This window comes from Felis catus, chromosome B4 (genome assembly GCF_018350175.1).
Source record: "Felis catus isolate Fca126 chromosome B4, F.catus_Fca126_mat1.0, whole genome shotgun sequence".
NCBI lineage: Eukaryota > Metazoa > Chordata > Mammalia > Carnivora > Felidae > Felis > Felis catus.
The window spans coordinates 93,965,109-93,985,920 of record NC_058374.1 but is presented as its reverse complement, the minus strand read 5'-3'; the positions used below and the strand labels follow the sequence as shown (position 1 = coordinate 93,985,920).

Here is a 20,812-nt window from a genome sequence, read left to right as displayed (position 1 = left end):
TTGATACCAGTAAGAATTCACGATGGATAAGATTAGCCATCAGGAAAAATTATCCAGTATGCTGTCTCCTGTGCTTACACTCTTCAGTGGTTCTCTGCTGTCCTTGGGAGTAAGTTCAAACTTCTTACCGTGACTCTCCGTCATCCCTGCTTGCTTTCCCAATTTCATCTCAGGTTCCCAGTGATTTGTAAGCCCTTCAAAGTTTGAGAATCCCCTGGGATCATACATGAGGGCTTGGTGTTTGTGCCAGTAAGAGTCTTTTAGCTTCAAATGACCTAGATCAGCTTTGTGAAGCTGGGACTAGGATTTGCAAACCAAACCGGGCATTGCCAGCTGGCTCTGCCTATAGGGGAACTAGAGGGAGATGTCTGGGCTGGAGGCAAAAAACGTGACTCGCCCTCCCTGTGTCCCTCCTGCTCTAGAGAGCCTCACCCCTGCAAAGCTGTTCCGCAGCAGCCGGCCCCTCCTCTGGCAGCAGTTGAATCCAGTTGGCAGTTTCTCCAACATCTGCAGAAGCGGCTTCCTCGTGCCTCCTCGGAGACACCAGCACCGGCAGAGGTCTGAGGGGCTAAATGTCCCCTTTTCTACATTTTTAAATTTTAATGATTCCGGCTTTTTCTCTTTGTTCCCCCCAACCTTAGGAGTGGTAGGTGCCTTAGGGTAATGGTTCTTAACCAGGGGAAAGTTTGCCCCCCGCCCAGGAGACATTTGACAATGTCTGGAGAGATTTTTGGTTGTCACAGTTCAGCATTAAGTGTGGGCAACACTACCGGCACCTAGTGAAGAGCAGCCAGAGAGCCAGTAGGGCTGTTGACCGCCCCACAGCCCAGGGGACAGCCCACACCACAAAGAATTATTCGGTCTAAAATGCCAGCAGTGTCGGGGCGCCTGGGTGGCTCAGTCGGTTGAGTGTCCAAATCCTGATTTGGGCTCAGGTCATGATCCCAGGCTCGTGGGACTGAGCTCTGTGTCAATCTCCGCTCTGGGTGTGGAGCCTGCTTAATTAATATTCTCTCTCCCTCCCCACCCCTTGCCCTTCTCCCCTGTTCTCTCTCTAAAATTAAAAAAAAGAAAAAAGGTCAACAGTGTCAAAGTTGAGAACCTCTGTTAATTTTTCAGTGACTTTTATACACAAACAAGTCTTTATATTAGATTCCTTCTGGCCAAATAATTGCATGTTTTTTTTTTGACTGAACCCTGACTGGCTCGGCTCTCAATGTTGAAAAAAGAAATCAGATGATTAGGGGGAAGTGGAAGATACCCATGGTTGAATCTCAAAAAATACAGTTAAGTATAAATGGCTTTAACCTTCATGTATCATGGTATGAATTAAATACATGATATCTAAAATGTCTAAAGTGGATAAATCAAGAGGTAGTGGTATTATTTAGGAAAATAAAACTTTTCTCTTGGGGTGGCACCTGAAAGGGTGAAGCAGGGGATTGTGGCTTTTCATTGTAAGCTCTTCTACACTATTTTGAAAAAGACTATGCTCGTGTATTATCTTTTTTTTTTTAATTTTTTTTTCAACGTTTATTTATTTTTGGGACAGAGAGAGACAGAGCATGAACGGGGGAGGGGCAGAGAGAAAGGGAGACACAGAATCAGAAACAGGCTCCAGGCTCTGAGCCATCAGCCCAGAGCCCGACGCGGGGCTCAAACTCACGGACCGCGAGATCGTGACCTGGCTGAAGACGGACGCTTAACCGACTGCGCCACCCAGGCGCCCCTATCTTTTTAAAATTTATTTATTTTTTTCGGGGGGGGAGCAAAGAGAGAGGGAGAGAGAGAATCCCAAGGCTCTGAGCGGTCAGTGCAAGCCTGACATGGCACTCGATCCCAGGAACCATGAGATCATGACCTGAGCCAAGATCAAGAGTCAGATGCTCAACCAACTGAGCCACCTAGGCATCTCTCATGTATTATTTTGATTAAAATATTTTAAGGAAGAAAATTCTATTACTTGTGTACTACTCTACAAGTATCGTACAAGTGAAGCCTCAAGCTGTGATTGACAGATGTGTTTTGTTTGGCCTTCACTGTATTTTTTAAATGGCCAATATCGCAAAAAATGTAATGTTTTGCATGAAAATCCAGTTTAAAAAAATTTTCCTGAGAAATCAGAGAATTTGGCAGTAACAGGCCCTTGTTTGCATATGGCAGCAATCAGCTATGCTTGAGCGGCTGCCCACCTCAGACAAAGTGTGTGCTTTCCATTTTGCCACAGCCCCCCACCTCTCCTGCTTCCTTCTTTTTTTAAAAAAAAAAATTTTTTTTTCAACGTTTATTTATTTTTTTTTGGCACAGAGAGAGACAGAGCATGAATGGGGGAGGGGCAGAGAGAGAGGGAGACACAGAATCGGAAACAGGCTCCAGGCTCTGAGCCATCAGCCCAGAGCCCGACGCGGGGCTCGAACTCACGGACCGCGAGATCGTGACCTGGCTGAAGTCAGACGCTTAACCGACTGCGCCACCCAGGCGCCCCTCCTGCTTCCTTCTTGATTGAGTATTCTTGCCCAAGGCTGGCTTTCTTCTTTTGGGCTACTGGCTTACCCTTATAGCCATTGGAGTTTGCAACTCCAGATGTACAGTAATAAATAATCTTCATTGTCTTGTACCATAGTAGCATCAGCGTACAAAGCAACACAAAAGGAATCTACATGAGTCGCTGGTTCAGGATTGGCATGGGCCTGGTACCACTGATTTTAAGTGAAGAAACAAAAAAAGCTCCTCTTCGCATCAATTTGTAATAATTTATGTGCCAGCATTGTTCTAAGTGATTTACACATGAATGCACTCAATCCCCACAACAGTTCAATAAAATAGGTAATAGTAGCCATTTTACCAAGAAACCAAGTCCCAGAGAGGTTGAGTAACTTACACAGTATCACTGAAGTACCCTCCACAAGTCATCTATTTTTTAAAGTTTATTTATTTATTTTGAGAGAGAGAGAGAGACTGCAGGAAGGGCAAGAGAGAGAGAGAGAGAGAGAGAGAGAGAGAGAGAGATCCTAAGCAGGCTCCACACTGTCAGCTCAGAGCCCGATGTGGGGCTCAAACTCACAAACCGTGAGATCATGACCTGAGCCAAAACCAAGAATCCGAGGCTTAACCGACTGAGCCACACCCAGGTGCCCACACAAGTCCTCTATTTTTAACCAATATTAAAAAAAAAAAAAAAAACAACCCATGCAGCTAGTTCAGTTGGTCTTTGTATTAGCTGGGACTGTTTATGCTCCAAATATCAGAAAGCCAGCTCAAACCGGCTTTAAAACAAAACATCTCAAATGTGGATTAACTGACTCACACAGTCAAAGCCCAGGATGTCAAGACTGGCTCTGGCCCCTGCGTGATTGCATCCAGCCAGTTCTTTCATTCTCTCTCTAAGTCAGATTCTCTTTGTACGTTGACTTCACTCTTTCGAGTTCCTCAGTGTGGTGTGTGTTGCAGGCTGGAAAGAAGACCCTTATATGAAGTTTAATGCTCAGCATGTTTATTCAGGAGTACCGTCAGGACTAATGCCTAGGGAAGGGAACAGCAGGATGCAGGATTGGGTAGAGGAAAAAGTCAAGCTATGGTGCAGACCCAATGGCAGCCTAGGCTGACCGCATAAGAAAGCATGGAGCTGGAATGGCCTGTCAGAAGTGTCCCACACTGGACTGAGATGACCTTGCTCCTGGGTCCATCGGTCTTTGCATGTAGGCTGCCCAGGGAAGGGAGTGACCTTGGGCAAGGAGGCTGTCTGTAGCTGAGGCAATTCCTGAAGGCTGACCGCCAAAAGTTATGTGCCAACAATACTCCCAGCAGCTGGGGCAAGTCCTTCGCTGAGGGGGGATCTTGACCCGGCATCCAGTGGGGGATGTGACTGTCAGCCGTTCTGGGGTCACATTCTTCTAGATTTTCATCTCAGGAAAAAGAAAGATCTTCCTTGAACTCCAAATTCTAGAGAAGGACACTGGGTCAATAATTTGGCCAGGGGGTGAGTACTGTGATGGGCACATTCTTGGTCATGCCCATCCTTGGGGGCAGCCAGGTGAAATTGGGCTGGCAGTCTCCCCAAATCCTCTAGAGTCGGGAAACAGCATTTTCCCAATGGAAGAGGTGGTGGTGCCATAAGCCCAAGAAGAGGGAGGGAGTGCACTATGTGGACTGAAACAGTAGCTGCCACAAATTCTCCCTTTATTGTTTCCCAGTTCAGTCTTTCAACTTTGACCTGCTCCCCGATGGTGCTGGCAGCCATACCTTTTACTCAGCTGGAAACCTGAGAAGGGCACACAGCGAAGGAGGATAAAAGTCAGCTGGCCCCTCCAGGCCCACAGGAGTAAAGGATCATTCGTTTGACAGCCTCGTAACAGAGACTCTTAATTAGTTCTCGGCTTTGACAGAATGTTGCCCCACCCCCAAGCAACCAAGGAGAAGGTGGTGAGTCAGCAATTTAATAGTCTGTCTTGACCCTGGAGCTTTTAATTTTTTTAAATGTTTATTTTTGAGAGAGAGAGAGAGAGAGAGAGCAGAAGTGGGGGAGGGCCAGAGAGACACAGAATCCGAAGCAGGCTCCAGGCTCTGAGCTGTCAGCACAGAGCCCAACGTAGGGCTCGAACCCACAACTGAGCCGAAGTCAGACGCTTAACCGACTGAGCCACCCGGGCGCCCCTTGACCCGAAAGCTTTAACCTAGCTTGGTACATATCCAAACTGTGCCTGCCAACTCACCAAGGTAAGGTGCAAAAATTCTCCTGTCTTAAAGGAATGTCATCTCAGATCCCCTTCATTTGCTCCTGAACTGCTTCCTCTTTATACTCATCTCTGTCCCTTTCCCAAATTTTGTCTTCACCTTATGATCCTTTTCCTTTCCTTGACCCTGGTGTTTGCTTTGGATCTTTCTGATGCTGACTTTTGGCACCTGCTCCCTAAGATTGATTGCCCACATCCGTCCTAGTCAACCCCTTGGTCCCCACTAATTTGGCAGCCCTCTCCTATCTGCTTGTTCCCTTATAAAGGGGACACAAAGGGTCTCAGAATCTATACTCTGTACATCTATGTGGTTGTAAATTCTTTGAAAAAAATCTAAAAACCTCAAATGGATAAGCACACAGTGATTAAAAAACAGAGTTGTGCAAATAGGAAAAGTCAGAAATCTGCCAAGAAACAGTAATGGTTATCTGATGGGCTTCCCCTGATCCAGGGTCTGATCTTGCAGGTGACTGTACGTGATCTTGGTTATAGTGAGTTGGTTATAGTTAGAGATGGTGACTTATACTACTGAAACTTCCCGAGAGATGGAAAATTATAAATAAGAGTGATAATTTATTATTTTACAGAGAAAATGTAACTACGAAAGGGACTAGATACTTGAGCCTCCTTGCCTGAATATTCTCTCCTTTATAGCAACATCCGATTTTGGCACATTTTATAAGGTAATAAGGAAAAGGGCAACCAAATATGTACATGATTTCAGTAATCTTCAGAGCAACGAGGTCGACCTTGATGAACTAAACCATTGGGTGGCAGGCAGTGCCACCTTGTGGTAGCTCCAAGTGTCACTGGCCAGCTGAATCAGGAAAGGGCACGGTTAGCGTATGACCGGATGGTTTGAGTGTCTTTGTGATATGTAAAATTATAGTTTGCGTCACATACGCAGGAAAGTCAAGAACTACCTCTGCTTTTTGCACTGAATTAACATGTGTTTAGCTCTCGTGATGCTCTCACCCAGGTCAAGTCTCGCTGGCCTCAGAGCCATTTTGCCTCTCTGAGCTGTATATCTCTGAGCAGTTAATGTAATGTGTTTACATCTCAGAGGGGAAGTTTATTTCCAAGCACTTGGGGGGACAACTTGCCGTCTCCCCTGTGTCCAGACCATGTGGCTTCTGCTATTACAAAGTCCAGGAAGTGGGGCCAGGCCAGCACTCTTGTGATGCTATTAGAGGGTGCACCATGCTGACTGGATCTCTTGAATAACCCATACGCTTCTACTGTGCCATCTTCTGCCCCCAGTTACCTCCAGGGATGGCCAGAGACCTGCTTCTCTCTAGGAGTTATTTCCAGTTCCTGTTTCCTTTGCTTCATGCTGGGTAGTTGAATTACCTGGCTCATCCCCGTCGTGATTTTTTAACAGGTGCCTAGCTTCCTGCTGCATTGTCTGTGTGCCCCGTGCTTGGAGGTCCAGTTTCTGTTCAGAACTTGAGTGGAAGGTCTGAAATTAGACTGAATCTTTTTGCCCATGTCTGGTTTTTGATCATCTGTCCCAGGGAGGGTACCTGGCTCTGACCTCTGTGGATCTGGTTGCTCCTCTCCAGCTCCCGCTTCCCTCCTCTCCAGGTATGCTGTAGGGCCAGTGTTACAAGTAGAAGACCCCAAGCCCTTGCTTTAAAAAAATTGCTCCTCAAGCCAATGTGAGCTAGAATCTCTGTTTTGATGCCACCTCCTCTCGCAGCATAGTCCTCCAGTGCTGTATTTAGTGTTATAGTCGAGGTCACATGCATTTTCCTGGCACAATCAAACAGGACGCAAAAGTGCCGTTCTTGCAAGAAGTATTAGGAGTTGTACTGTATTGCACCCAGTTTCTTCTTTGGTTTAATAGTTTTGCCCCATTATTGAATAAATGATGAACAGGATAAAGGAGGAAGAGAATATAGGAAGAATATGGCATATTTTCGGCATTGTACAGGGATGTTCAGGGCAAATTGTGCTCAGAATTTTAATGCATTCAAATTCTACCTGAATTTATCAGTTCTATCCATTGGGCGCTTTTTTGCATGCTCTACTTAACTTCCATAAATGTATTCTGTAGTGTAGGAAATTCGGATAGAGGTTCTCCTGCATTATGTGGCTCCTCTAGTACATTCCTTATCAATTTCCCCTCAGATTCTCTGTCTCAGCAATACCAAATGCCATTTATGGTCTCAAATACACCATGTTCTTTCTCACTTCTGACTCTTCTCTTGTTACGCCTGAAATAGTGCCTGTACTCCTTCCAACCTCTAACTGTTGGTCTGGTAATTTCTACCAATCCTTCACATTTCCATCCAGCGATGGAATACTGTCCCTAAACCTTATGTCCAGATCGGCTACCCCCTTGGTGTGCTCTCATAACCAGGACTTTCTCAGGGCGCCCACCTAAGAGTGTGCTAAAACATCATTGGAAACTCAACTCTTACATAGCTGTGGAGATGAAAATTGGTTTCATGCCTACTGTAGTAAACAACACTTTTGAGCAGAACCTTTTAGAAAAAATTAAATAATCGTTCTCTTTCGCACAGACCTAATGCTCTTGAGCATTTTTACAGTATGTGTATCTAGTAGCTGTGAAGGCAGCAGAAATTCTGAAACTGAACAGTATGTAGTCATATTTATAGTGAATGAATGACTTACTGTATTTTCTAATTTTTTTAAATTATCAATTTTCCTCCCCCAAATGTGTGGGACTCAGAAACCCAAAGGCAAACTTGGGAAATAATTATAAAAAAGTGAAAAATAAAAATCTTTGCAAAATCGCTCAGAACTTTGATTGGCTTTAACTTTCAGCTAGTCAAAGTGAGTTAGTTAAGTAAATGGCCCTAAGCCTACTTTTTATTAATGTTCGTTCCACTACAATATTGTATATATCACATGGCATACATGCCTATGGAATAAAAGTGTAAAAATAGGGGAGGAAGGGATACGTAGGAGGTTTCAATGGTATTTCTAGTAGGTTGTTTTCTGATTTTTTTTTGCAGTTTTATTGAGATATAATGACATAATATTGCATTAGTTTAAGGTATACTGCATAATGATTCGATAAAAGGTAATATATTACGAAATGATCCCCACAGTAAGTTTAGTTCACATGCATCACCTTGTGTAGTTATAGTGTTTTTCTTGTGATAAGAACTTTAAAGATCTACTCTTTTAGCAATTTTCAAATATTTAATACAGTGTTGTTAACTACTGTCACCATGCTGTACATTATATCTCATTTATTAATCTTATAACTGGAAGTTTGTATCTTTCGACCACCTTCACCCATTCCCCCCACCCCGCTGTAGTGTTTTTTTTTTCTTTTAGTTTATTTGTTTATTTAAGTAATCTCTACACCCAACTTGGGGCTCGAACTCACGACCCCGAGATCAAGAGTCATATGCTTCTCTGACTGAGCCAGTGAGGTGCTCCTGTAGTGTTTTATTTCTCAAGTGGTGTAGTGGATATATCAGTGTTTATTATGTTCTTTAAAAAAAAAATAGCTTAAAAATCCATTTTTTCCTACCCCTCACTGAATGAATTTAAAGTAGTGTCAAGTTAACAGCCTCCCAGGAAGTACACGTCTCATTCTTGCCATGCCCGTGGCATTTTGTACTTCCCCTCTCTTGGCTCTGATTACAGCAGACTGTATTTTAATTGCCTGTGTACTTCTCTTTCTCTGTCTCACCCAGTGTGCTGTGAACCCTTAAAGGGTAGGGGTCACTGATTCTTCGCTGTTGTCTGCCAGGCCCAGGTGCAATGTTAACACAGAATCGTCGGTGCTCAATAAATATATGTTGAATAGGTAGGTGGCTAGATGGATATAGGGCGGGGCAATGTCCTCAAAGCAGCCAGCTAAGCAGTGCCAAAGTTCCAGCCCATAGGTTTCTGCCATTGACTTCTCTCATCCCTCTTCCTCCTATAAAAATCTCAAGAGGCTATTTAAGTAATAGGCCACATGGAGAATATACTCATGATTTGAACATGAGGCAAAGCCTCATCCACAGCTATCGTTCCCTAAGGAAGAGCTCCCCCTGGGAGGTTCATAGTGACTTGGGTCACCCTGCTGGTGACTTTGGAAAGGAAGGGTAGAGTTACTCTCATTTATTCATTTATTCAGTATGTACCATGTGCTAAGAACCATGGTCGGCCCTTGTGTGTATAATATTGTTACACCTTGTGTAAGGTGGGTTTTATTACATCCATGTATACAGATGAAAAAATGGAGCTTCAGAGAAATGACGGACCTTGACCAAGTTATATGCAGTAAGAGGTGGCCCCCAGGCTTACTCTCAGGTCTGGCTGGCACCAATGCCCAAGCATGTTCCTTCTACTACATACTCCATGCTTAGAGACAGAATGCTTTGACCTGAAAAGAACTTTAGAGGTTGTTCATGTAATCCACTTTTTGCAATTAAAATAATTTTCTCAAAAAAAAAAAAAAAAAAAAAGAGAACTTGGAACATTTCTCTTGCCAAATAGGATTTTGCAAATCATGGTTTTGCCAAGAGAAACAAAGAATGCTCAATTATCCTTTGAGTCTGTAATTGATTGAGCAACTCTTAAACGTAGCCAGGTACCTTTTTGGCCATATTGGATGAGCGAGGCATGCCCTGCCATCCTCTGTATCTGGGGCATGCATTCTGGCTCAGCTCTCCATAGCATAGGGATTACTTTTGTTTGTCTCTAAGGGTAGCTCACTGGCCTGCTTCACCAGTACTTCAGCCTCCAGATCAACTCATTTACTTATTAACTAACATTTATGGCAAATTTGATATCTGCCAGGGCCAGGGCTGGGAATTTTACCTGAATCATCTCAGTTAATCCTAACTGTGACCCTATGAAGAAAGTAATATAATTAACCCCATTTGATCTTCAGGGAAACAATAGCTTCCTCACAGAGACTGTAATTGGTAAACTTGGATTGGGGTCCAGATCCGTGTGAATCCAGAGCCAGTGTTTTTACCACAACTTTATGAGTTTGCCCTACAGACAACACTCAGTCATGATGTTATGACATACACACACTGCGCTCTGAACAGCTTGCATTATTGCCTCCCCTTGGTCAGCATTTCCTGTTGGCCTGAGTTGTATGTAGTAGAGCTGTGGTTTATGGAACTAACAGGCACATCTCCAGAATCACAAATCCCTTTTGTCATTAGAAAAGATTTCCTTTGTCTGGATTTTTAAAGAGATTTTCCTTGGAAAGACTCTCTTCGTTGAGCAAATGCAGAGAATTCTGTTTTCAATATGGGTGCTTGAGAAAAAAAGAAAAACACAACACAAATCTTTTAATGTTAGTGGCTGTTACCAAAACGGTTCTCTACTGTAAGCAGAATGGTTGAGGTTGAAACCATTTTTGTGAGTTTTCAGTGAACAAGATTAATTTGGAGAGATTTATATCATGCCTAGAACTTCGCCACCACACACTGTTTGTTTTTAAATTAAGAGGATTTATTTCTTAGGTAACACAAATATAAACAGACAGTAGGAAACACCCTCAGGACTGAAACTAGAGAAGTCGTGGTATAATGCAAACAGCTGCAGGAGAAATTTCTTGAAATTCTGTTTATGGTCACCTTTTGGGAGATGAAGAAAGGAAGGCAGATGTCAGCCTGCAGAACATTTTACAGAGAATTGTTTAAGATTAGGTCACCCTGAGTAGAAGGAAAGTAAAAGAGATACTTAATGTTTAGTTTGGAATGTAGGATGACTGGGGGATAATTTGGCATTGGTAAGACCCATCCACACAGACTCTTGAGCCAATGCCAATTAGAGGAAGGGGATTAGTGAGAAACTGGCCCTGCTCATATGGATAGGTGTGTGTGTGTGTGTGTGTGTGTGTGGTGCACTGAGCCCTAAACAAAGACTCTCCCCTTCTGAGGCAGTTGTTTTGCAGTGACATCATCAAGTTCTGACTCGACCCTTTAAACTTCCCATGTAGAAAAAGCAACCAAGAATAGCGACTCAATATCAGTCCAGGCTACCCTAAAAGGGTCACTAATAGCACATCCATCCTGAGGGAAAATACCCAGCCTGTAAGGGCATCCTTGCAGCCAAGAGTCATGGAATATGTTGGGGGGAGGGACAGGAGTGAACAGAGCATGTGCCAAATACTTCCTATTATATCTCTCAGTCTGTCCCTTTTTTCTTTTTCAACAGTCTGTTGTGCTTGATTAGATCTTACTACATGGGTAGGATGAGAAGGATTTTTGTTATCTATTTCTTTCTACAAAAACATCTCCAACTAACTCAGGGTTGCCATCTGCAATATAGCACTAGAGCAATCAGGAGAATGTAGGCTCTCTGCCTCCACCACTACCTAGCTGTGTGACCTTGAGCAAGTCACTTACACTCTGAGCTTCACAGGGCTTATCAAGGAGTGGATTGGTATAAAGATGATATCTAAGGTCCTTGTCAATGCTAAAACTTACAGGCCAACTTTCCTATAATATTCGGTCTGAAAGATTTCCCCACCTCATTTCACAGTGCCTAGCAATGAAGTAGTTTCTACATATGTTCTGTGAGCTGAACCTTGACAAGTATATACCTACCTCCTTAAAAGAAACATTTGTGGAGGATTCACATGAAGGAACATGTGGGATAGTTCCTTCCTTATAAATGTATTCCTTTTAAATGCAACATTTATTAAATAGTCTCATAGCCTTGGATGCTCATTTAAGGTTTTATTTTTTTAAGTAATCTGTACCTCCAACATGGGGCTTGAACTCACAACCCCAAGATCAAGAGTCGCCCGCTCTACCAATCCAGCCGGCCAGATGCCCCGCCTTGGATACTCATTTAGATCTTACTGCATTTTAAGGAAATATGATACTGAATGAACCCTTACTCTTTATATAATCACTTATTTCACTTCATTATAACTTATCTATTTTCCATTCTGCTTTGCCAACTAAATTGGGAGCCCTTGAAGGTAGAAATCATGTTTTATTTATCTTTCTATTCCCTACCGCTGAGCAGAACATTCTGACTCAAAAATTACTTTTTGAATAAAAGATAATTAATTCATCACTGTCAATCTGAGTTACAAATGAGATTTGGCCCACTGCCTTCATGCATTGTTAAGAAGGGCGAGTAGCCTGGGATTCATGAGGTTCACCTGAAAGCTTTCTCTGGCTTCTCTTCCTTCCTCATTCACACAGTCTGTGGTGATGGAATGAGTGTATTGCAAAAAGGCTTCCCCAGAATATTGTAATATATACATTTCCCATCTTCCTGAGGGAAAAAGAAACACACACTCAAAAGTTGCATATTTCCAGAGTGTCTGAGTGGCTCAGTTGGTTAAGCGTCTGACCTCAGCTGAGGTCATGATCTCACAGCTCATGAGTTTGGGTCCCACGAAGGGCTCTGTGCTGATAGCTCAGAGCCTGGAGCCTGCTTCAGATTCTGTGTCTCCCTCTCTCTCTGCTCCTCCCTGACTCACACTCTGTCTCTGTCTCTCTCTAATAAATAAACATTGAGGAAAAAAAAAGTCACATATTTCCGAGGCGTTCCTTCTGAGGGCCCTGGGCTCTGTGGCTCCTAGGCTGCTTGAAGACATTATAGCCAAATTATGGAAACAGCCCAAGTGTCCATTGACTGATGAATAAAGAAGATGTCACACACACACACACACACACACACACACACACACACACACACACACTGGAATACTACTCAACCATAAAAAAGAATGAACTCTTGCCTTTTGCAAGGATGTGGATAGAGCTAGACAGTATAATGCTAAGTGAAATAAGTCAAAGGAGGACAAACACCATATGATTTCACTCAGATGTGGAATTTAAGAAACAAAACAAATGAGCAAAGGGGAAAAAAAGAGAGGCAAACCAAAAAACAGACTCTTAACGATAGAGAACAGAGGGTTGCTGGAGGGGCGGTCTTTGGGGGATGGGTGAAATAGGTGATAGGGATTAAGGAGGGCGCTTGATGTGATGAGCACAGGGTGATGTATGGAAGTCCTGAATCACTGTGTCGTACACCTGAAACTAATATTACACTGTATGTTAATGAACTTGAATTTAAATAAAAACTTAAAAAAAAAAGAGAAAGAGAGATGCAGGATGGTCCAGTGAGTTGAAGAGGAATGGAGACAGACTCTTTCCCACTGTGCACACCTGCAAGGGGGCAGAGAGAGGGCAAATGATACTCCTTTCTCTCCTTCTCACCAGGCAAGGAAACCGTACACACCCAAGTGAAGTCTCACACACCAGGAATGAGCATGTTTTCAAAGTCTGTTGATGCAGCCAACACAGCCATACTAAGAAGAAAAAGGGGAGTAGAGAACTATTTCTTATAAAAATAAGTCCTACCAACCTGCCTTTCAAGCATCAAACAAGACAGAACTGTTCACAAAGAAACCTTGCCAAAAGAAGGAAATTTCAAATATTTGGAATTAAACCAAAATACTAAACCAAAGCGATGAAACAGCTTGAAGTAGAAACGTTTGGATTGAGCGTTAATTGGAAACAAACTGGAGATCCATTAACATCGTAGAAGTTTGAGATCTTCAGCTCAAATACCAGCTGTGGGAGGGATTTCCCAAACCCCAATTTAAAGCCTTCAAGAAAGAAAGGAGAGGAAAGAAAGAAAGAAAAGAAAAAGGAGCTTCCTGGTCACTCACTCTATTTCACATCACCAACCTCATCATATTGTCCTATTTCATTTTTTCTACAGCATGTAGTTGAAATTATTTTCTGTAGAGCGTCCTCAAGTGCAGGCATCCTCTCTGTCTTATTTTCCATTTTGCCCCAGCTCCTTGGCAGGTACTCAGTACATATTTGTTGACGGAATGACAAAATGAATGTTAGGCATTGCTCATTGGAGATATTTTCCTTCAACATGGTAACACCGAAAAAAAAAAATCTCTGTTTGGGATTTGCCTCAAAAGCATACCTGGACAGTGTTGATAGCATAGTGATCAGTGGCACAGAATGGCCCGGCAGAATACCCGGCTGTGTCTCCTTCGAAACCCAGAAAAGCACCCACTAACTATCTCTTGAGTGAACGTTTCAAAATTTAGTTCAAGTTTGGGCTCACAGCTTTAAGAACACGTTATTTTGAAACACTCACACAGTGGGGCCCAGATGGTAGCAGAAGACTGAGAATGAAATATGAGATGCTTTTGAAGATAAAGTCCACGCTTAAGGAATACCTATACTTACTAACCTCAAAAAATGTTTGTCTTCTGTCTTCCATGAAAACGAAGATATTGAAGTCTTTATTCAACCACATGCATCACATAATTTGTTGTCTTGGCTGTTTTATGCAACACACAGAAGGGAGTTTCAGAGATGTTAGTTCTTGTTCAAACTCTGCCACTTACTAGCTTGAGTAAATCACGAGTCCTACATTCTTTATCTGTTAAAAATTAAAGAAGCAGTAAAACCCACCAACGCTCTTGTGCCGTCTCCCCCCCTCTCGGTGGCTATTAGACTCCAGAGATATTACATATGTGAACGTGCTTCGTAATAGTGTCAACTGTTAAGGGTTGTCAGGATATTACCTATTTTTTTACATTGATGATAGAAGAAAGTAAGCATGTTATTGAAGCCAGTGTCCCATCTTGTCAGTTCAGATGAAGGAATGAACAGAAGTCCTATCACCCACAGACACAGCTGGAATGGCCAAGGAACCTATAGGAATGCAACCCCACTAGATTAACATAAAGAATAAAGATATTTTTCAGATTCTAGGTCTCTTGAGATGGAAAGGACCTCTGGGGAACCAGAACACCTGCTAGCATGGCCTCATGGACCACTGATCAATGGCATCCACCTTCTCAAAAGACCCTTGCCCCAACTTTTGCACTTAAAAATCCTCACTTGTTTAGGATTTTTGAGCATTAGCTCTCTGTTCTCCTGGGTGGTGCTAAACCAATAAATCACTTGTCTTTCTTCACTGCAAAAGTTCAGTGTCAGTTTTTATTGGCTTGCTGCGTATCAGGTGGATACACTGTCATTTGGTTACATTACGTGGGACTTTGTGACTGATGGGGGATATCTCCCTATTTCAATGATTGTAGCAAAATGCTCAACTGCCTATTCTAGCAATACTGTTTGTCTTCAAGATCAAATGAAGTGGTAAATGCAAGAAATAATAATAGAGTAGAAGCTGAAGTTATGGAGCCATTTCTATGCTAACTGGGCCAGATCTCCGCAGTGTGTTTATCAGAAATTTAGCAACTGGCATAGATATCTAGAAATCTAATTATATGGTCTCTTATCTACAGGAGGAGCCACTAAATTGGAAAATTATCTCCTGGTCCCTTCTACTTATTTTTATCAACATTCGAAGCGTTATTTTTTTTTCCCATCCCGCCCTCTCTCCTCCAGCCTATCGGGACTACATTCTTACACTAAAAAATCCTGCTTTCCTCATAAAACTTCATTTTCTGAGTCATGAACCTTCATAGTTTAGAAGGAAATAGGTTAAAATGTTAACACTGGTTACCTCTGGACCACAACATCATAAGTAACATTTTCTTATTATATTTTTCTGTACTCACCAAATTTTTCCTAATGAGCATTTATTCTTCTTATGCTAAGAAGAGACACAAGGAAACAGATTTATTTAGGCAGCACAGCACAGTATTTTGGAGAATACTAATGCTTGGCAACATCCTGCAAGAATAAGATACATATAAATTTGGGAACTACTAGACACTATCTTCTTTTGGGAGCATCCCAAAACACAATGGTATATTAAACATTTGCAAGATCCCGCAAAAAAAGAAGCCTGCTTCACTTAGTTTAATCCAGCATTTTCCATCTTTTTTCATAAAAGATTCTTTTGTTCAAGCAGAATCTGTAAATATTTTATGAAGCTAGTAACCCACAGGTTATCTTTTGGGGAAACACAGGCGACTGAGTACAACTTTATTCTGCTGAGTGAGAGGCTGACACGGGTTTTCTTACCCAGGGTCTGTGGATCTCTAGAGGGTCCACAGGTGGGCTCGAGGCAGGCACCACAAAGCCCAGTAGCTCTATGCACAATACTGAGTGTATGTACATACGTGTGCTTTCTTCCTGGGGAGAGGGTCTATAACACTCGTTATATTCTCAGACATCCCAACCTGAAAAGATAAAGGACCATGGACAGAGTAAAATCAACTTCTTGTCATTCATCACTCTTGCCTAAGTAACACTTTGCCATCAAAACAAAAAAAAAAATTGACTAATCTATTGACACATTCAACAAAAACAAAACAAAACAAATGGAATATCCATAAAATGTGAATTTCAGATGCACAATGAACAGTTTTTTAGTATAAGAATGCCCTAAGCAATATCTGGGACATTTTTATACTAAAAAATTATTTGTTGTTTATCTGAAGTTAAAATCAAACTATTTTATCTCACGACCTTAGTTTACTTAAATTCATGGACATTGGGGCTATGGAGCAACTATGAGAAATGCCTTTCTACTCAGCGTTTGACCCAGGGACTTGGAACAGCGCCCTCGCCCGGAGCTTACTAGAAATGTAGACGTGCAGGCTCCACAGCGAGCCTGCTGAATCAGAATCTGCACTGGGTCAAGATCCTCAGGTAAAGGGTTCACCTGTTCAAGTCTGAGAAGCCCTGATCTAAGGAATTCCTGACATGATGGTTTTCCACCTTGGCTGCATGTTGGAATCACTTGGATGCTTTAAAAATACACGTGCCTGGGCTCACTCCCCGGGCATCAGATTTAGTTGACCTGAGGCACGATGCAGACATTAAGTATTTTTTAACACCCCCTTAGCTCCACCCCAGATGATTCTAATGTGTAGCTGTGATATTGTGATTTATAAGAAATATATATTTGGTCATTCAGATAATCAAAGTTATTTCTCATATGTGTATGTATTTGGTCTCCTCTGTGGCTCCTGGCTCACAGCTCCTAAAAAAAAACCCTTAGAATTTCCCAAGGAATAAGAGCAATGGGAGCCTCTTGTGTTGATTTTGGTCTCCTGTCTTAAAATTGATTCTGAGCCGTAAGGGTGAAATGCACGTCTTGTTATTCCTAACAAACCCCTCCCACCTGAACTGTTTTTTGTTGTTGTTGTTAAGTTTATTTATTTATTTGAGAGAAAGAGAGAGAGAGAGAGGCAGAGAGAGAATCCCGAGCAGGCTCTGCACTGTCAGTGCAGAGCCCAACACGGGGCTAGAACTCACAAACCGTGAGATTATGATCTGAGCCGAAATCAAGAGTTAGACACTTAATTAGTTGACTAAACCACCCAGGCGCCCCCTGAACTGGATTTTTGCTAATGAGGTGACTTGGCCTTCACTTAAGGATGGTGACTGGTTGCCAGGAGAACCAATCATGTGATTAGAGGGTTGGACCTCTCAGTCCCACCCCCCAATCACCAATGGTCAACGATTCAATCAATCATGACTATGTAATGAAGCCTCTATAAAAATCTGGAAAGTGAGGCCGTGAAGAATTCCTGGGTTGGTGAATGTATGTAGAAGTCCTGGGAGAGCGGGGCACTCAGAGAGCATGGAAGTTCTACCCATCCCCCTCCCCATTCCTTGCCCTATATGTCTCTTCCACTTGGCTGTTCCTGAGTTATATTCTTTTGTAATTAACCAGTAATATGGTAAGTAAAATGTTTCTCTGAGTGCTATGAGCTGATGTAGCAAGTTAATTAAACATAAGGAGGGGGTTGTGGGAATCTTATTTATAGCCGGTCAGAAGTACAGGTAACAACCTAGATTTCCGACTAGCATCTGAAGTGGGGTCAAGAGGACAATCTTGTGAAACTGAACTTTCACAAGGGTATGTGATAGGGTATGGGTATGATACCAAGGGTATGTGATAGGGTATGACACTATCTCCAAGTAGATAGTGTCAGAATTGAGCTGAATTGTAGGACACCCAACTGTTGTCAGAGAATTACTTGCTGATGTGAAGAAACCATACCCCTTTTCCTCATCCACCGCCCCCCTCCACCATACCCACATCAGAATAGATGTAGAACGAAGGAGGCCGCTTTCCGTAAAGTTGGAGACCCAACCAAGGTAAGGACTTGATCAGAATTACCTATGGAGAGCTTCCCACCATGCTTTTCTGTGTCTGACCAGGTCTGTTGAACCAAAATTTCCAGGTATGGCTGCAATTTCAGAGAGTATCTGGTGCAATTCTACCATATGCTCTCCACCTGAGAGTCATTAATGTTTAGGACAACCTTAAACGGAATTATCAGCTGCTATCTGGCCACCAAGTTATTGAGGGAAGAAGGTCTACCCATAGGAACTCAGCCTTCAACTTAGGTTAGGATTGGCTTTCCTCCTGGTCTCCTGGCACCCACAAAACCACAGGTGGCAGGGCACAAAAGAGAAGGCACAATGGCCTGTGCCTCTCAGAGGGAGTTTTATAATGTTTTTTTTTAAACTTTTAAAGTTTATTTATTTTGAGAGACAGAGCATGCATGGAGGAGGGGCAGAGAGGAGAGAGAGAGAGAGAGAGACAGAATCCCAAGACAGAATCCCAACGCAGGGTTCAGACTCACAAACCATGAGATCATGACCTGAGCCAAAATCAAGAGCTGGACGCTTAACTGACTGAGCCACCCAGGCAGCCCATGAATGTTCTAATTTCTATGAAGAATTGTTGTGATGCCCGAAGATAAAGATGTTCACGGTCTCCTACCAGATTAAGTCATTTGTTTTGACTCTTGGAATGTGAAATGGCACCCCACAAATCTTTTAGAGTACTAAATGAATTAGGAAGATCTAGCAGAAGCAGAGAATGATTTAAATAAATCTGATTATATTATATGGTGCAGGTGGTGACTTATTTGCCCGCTGATAACGTCAAACCCAGCTGCAGAGGAGGACACAAAGTACTTGTCAGGTGTTGGATCCCTGGGCTGAAAAATGGGCTAAGCAGGAACAGCTAAAGAAATTGTCTCATCCTTTTCTCCAGCAGCACATGGTAATTGAGTGCAAAGCTTGATAAGAGGCAGGCACAATTAAAAAAAAAAAAAAACTGCTAAATTTTATTAAGCCTTATGGGTTTCAGCTGAGGTTGAGCCTGCACAATGTCTTTTTTAGTTCTTTTGCAACTTCTTTTAGAAGAAACTGAATTTCAACACTTTTCTCAGCCTTGGATTTATTTTCCTAGTAATTAAAAGGAATAAAGAAATGCTTGGTTTCCTTGAGGGAGGATGAGAAAGGGGATGTGAATACAGTAAGAGCTGAGAAGGTATCTTTGAAGCAAATAGGTCTGTTTCTGGGCTTATGACCACTTGGTGGCCTGTGGGATTACTGACAAGTTCATCTGGTTGATGACATTGACACAGGCAGCTATTAAGGTAGCTAGCTTAAAAGAGACAAGTTGGTGTTTTTATTCTTTTTCAGATGTTCGGAGTGGCCCTCCCTCAAGGCTAAAACATTTGAGGATTTTATTCAGGTAAAACACGTTGTGTTTTACTGTCTTTGTGTTGTATTAAACCCTGTAATGTGGCGTGCATACGGATCATCTGGGGATCTTGTAAAACGCAGTCTCTGATGGAGTAAATCTGGCGTGGCCTGAGACTGTGCATTTCTAACAGGCTCCCAGCTGAGGTTGATGCTGCAGGCTTGCAGACCACACTTTGAGTAGCAAGGCTATAAGGAATTTTATTTAAGCCACGTGTACCAGTCGGGGGGTTCTGGAGACAGAACCAATTCAATAGAGATACGTACACATAAGTGTGGGGGGGTGGGTATTGAGTGGAAGGTATTTATTTTAAGGAACTGGTTCATGTGATTGTGGGGGTGGGCAAGTCCAAAGTCTGTAGGACAGACAGGCTGGAAACTGAGGCAAGAGTTCCTGCTGCAGCCTCGAAGCAGAATTTCTTCTCCAGGAAACCTTCATTTTTGCTCTTAAGGCTTTCAACTGATTGCATGAGGCCCACCCACATTATCTAAGGTAATCTCCCTTAGGTGAACTGATTGTAGATGCTAACCACATCTGCAACAATACCTTCACAGCCACACTTCTGTTTCATTGGTGTTTGATTAAATGGCCATAGCCAGCCAAGTTGACCCATAAAACTGATCACATCTTAGAACCCTTTCTTTAAAGGGAAATTTCCACTTACACTTAAACAGCAGAATATAAGGCGCCTGGGTGGCTCAGGCTGTTAAGCGTCCAACTCTTGGTTTCGGCTCAGGTCATGATCTCATGGTTCGTGAGTTCAAGCCCGCATCAGGCTATGTGCTGACAGATTCTCTGATGCCTGGAATTCTCTCTCTCCCTCTTCCCCACTCATTCTCTCTCTCAAAATAAATAAAATTAAAAAAAAAAAAAGAATAGATAAAGCATAAGTGCTCTGGTGAAGTTAGGAAGGGGGGTCCTGGAGCCTGGCTTCTCATTCGTCAGGCTTCCTGCTTTTCCCAGCTCTGGCCTCTCCACCTGCCACAGTGAGGGAGCCCTAAGGAACAAAGTTTCAAAGTCATTGTCTTCTATCTCTTCACCTGTAAAATGTAGATAGTAGTACCTGACTTGGGATTAAATTAGATCATCTGAATGAAACCGCTTAGCATCTTATACACGTTAGCTCCTTCTAGTGTTACCATCGGAACTATTGAAAAATAACCTTTCTTTCACAGAAAGAAAATCTTAATCTTTCAGTGCAAGACTTGGTGGTTCTCAGTGAGCCTCTAGGATGTATTTCCGCCTCTCTGACTGCTCACCTGGTGGCAGAATAGAGCAGCTTCTTTGACCTTGGCAGCAGGTAAGGGTCTGAATGGAAGATGTGTTTTATGGTCCCAGCATTGGGCCAAGCTATCAGACCTATCAGACAAGCTATTGGGAGAGACAGTTAAAGGTTACTGCTTTGTTCTCTTTATTGCCTCTAAACGATCCAATTGACCTTTCTGGTCTCTTGACCAAGAACATGACAGTGGTTTGTCTCTCTTGGTGGCTGGAGAAAGTAAAACACTAGCTCTTAACTTGAACTACAAAGAACTAGCACCTGCTGCAATGGAAACATTTTGTTCGGTGAAAAAATAAGTTTCCATAGAAATTAGAATTAGAATTTGAAGAGCAAAAGAAGAGACCTTCTATAATGGTTATTCTGTGTACAGATAATAGGACACAAATGTATT

The 20,812-nt window shown here is 42.6% G+C and overlaps 2 long non-coding RNA genes across 4 annotated transcripts in view; both read left to right on the top strand.

Annotated features, from left to right (window-relative positions):
- The first annotated feature begins 4,210 nt into the window (after positions 1-4,210).
- Positions 4,211-14,641, top strand: LOC123386835. The gene is made up of 2 exons (XR_006601278.1): positions 4,211-4,716; positions 12,905-14,641. It is a non-coding gene; the product is annotated as an uncharacterized LOC123386835 (long non-coding RNA).
- Positions 14,642-16,960: 2,319 nt separating this feature from the next.
- Positions 16,961-20,812, top strand: part of LOC123386644 — a 59,389-nt gene continuing 55,537 nt past the window's right edge. Inside the window, exons 1-3 of one of the 3 annotated variants that reach the window (XR_006600861.1) lie at positions 16,961-17,316; positions 19,079-19,130; positions 20,315-20,439. This is a non-coding gene — a long non-coding RNA (uncharacterized LOC123386644). The remainder of the gene's footprint in view (positions 17,317-19,078; positions 19,131-20,314; positions 20,440-20,812) is intronic. The other 2 variants (XR_006600860.1, XR_006600859.1) reach the window with 2 other exon arrangements.